The following is a 1,870-nucleotide window of genomic DNA, read 5'->3' on the forward strand; positions in this document are numbered from 1 at the left end:
TCCTCTGTCACCCTGGGTAGAGTACAGTGGCATGATCATAGCTCACTGCAACCTCAGACTCCTGGGCTCAAGTGATCCTCCTGCCTCAGCCTCCTGAGTAGCTGGGACTACAGGCGTGTACCATGATGCCCAGCTAATGTATCTATTTTTAGTGGAGATGCGGTCTCACTCTTGCTCAGGCTGGTGTTGAACTCCTGAGCTCAAGCAGTCTTCCAACCTTGGCCTTCCAAAGTGCTAGGATTACAGGCATGAGCCACCACGCCTGGCCTTTCTCTTTTAAATACAGTTTTACTCTTTCTTTCTAATTTTGTTGCTGTTTATTTCCTTTTCTTGTTTTAGTTGAACTAGCCAGGACCTCTAGTAAATGTTGACATCTAATATAATGTTGAATAGAAGCGAGGGGACTAGACATTCTTGCCTTATACTTGATCTTAAAAAAAAGTATTCAGTATTTCATCATGAAACAATAGCTGCTATTTGTGTTTTAATTGTCCAGTTTTTGAACTATTTTCCCTCTTTATTTCCTCCCTTTGGGATTACCAAGTAATTTTTAGTGTTCCTTTTTAATTTCTTCTAGCTTATTAGCTGTACCTCTTGCTTTATTTTTCCAGTGGCTGCTATGCATTATGATGTATGTCTTTACCTTATCCTACTCTACTACTATGTATTTTAAATTGATCTTAGGATAGCTTCATTACAGTTATATTTTATGCTCAAAATTGTGAAGTTATACCTCCAGAAATGATACCTAAATAAGTCACTGTTAAATTTCTTTGTATTCTTTCCTTCTCCCCCAACCCACATTTTAAAAAATCGGGTGGTTTTGGTCAAGTGAACTCTGTAAATATCTAGCACTACATTTCAGGCTAATGTGGATTCCCCAAAAACTACCTTGTTTATCAAAGCAAAGTTGAAGGTACCATAAGATATGGAGACTTCAAGTAAGAATTTGAATATAGTGTGACTTCTTAATTTTTAGAAACTCCTCACTTCTATTCAAACACATACAGATATGGATTCTCACACTTGGCTTGAATAACGTAATCCCAGCCTCTTTGTTGAGTTGTTAATTAGTTTTATACCTATGCTGGAAATTTTTTTTAAACAATCTTTTCTTTATTGATTGTTTTGGCTTTATTCAAACAGGATGAATTAAACCTTGCTGATTCTGAAGTCGATAACCAAAAACGAGGGAAACGGCATTATGAAGAAAAACAAAAAGAACACTTGGATACCTTAAATAAAAAGAAACGAGAACTGGATATGAAAGAGAAAGAACTAGAGGTTATCCACCATTTTTTTGTTGTTGTTGTTATTTTATTTGTAGCATTAGTCATGATTATTAAAGTGTGTTTTCCCTAACGTCGTGTTTCCCAAACAAGCTGTCTGAATTTCTTTCACATAGAGTAACAGATATTTGGGTGAATCAACAGAAGAGGCTTAGAGACCCTCAAAACGTGAGGACTTAAATAGACAAGACTCCAACAGTCTCATATCATGCTTCTGAGTGATTTAGAAAATGGCACTCTGTCTTGGCACACTTAGCTCCTTAAATTCCCCGCTTGGCATGCAGAAAGCCACTTTGTGTCAGAAACAGGTACCCCTTTCTCTGAGTAGTTAGGGTGTGGGATGGGATGGATTTTGGTTCCTGCTAGACATACCTATTGACAGCTGTAAACAATGGCCCTGGTTTTAGAGGAGAATAAATTGAAAGCAACCTTGTCCTGACTAGAACAGTTGGATTCCAACTTTGCTTTCATATGTCTTCATGAAAATGATTTAAACTCTGTAGTACATTTCCTTTTATGTTTGTTTTCTTTTTTAAGACTTATAATGTTGTGAATATAAAATAAGTACTATGTGTAAAAGA

Source organism: Propithecus coquereli, unplaced genomic scaffold (genome assembly GCF_000956105.1).
Source record: "Propithecus coquereli isolate 6110/MARCELLA unplaced genomic scaffold, Pcoq_1.0 Scaffold41, whole genome shotgun sequence".
NCBI lineage: Eukaryota > Metazoa > Chordata > Mammalia > Primates > Indriidae > Propithecus > Propithecus coquereli.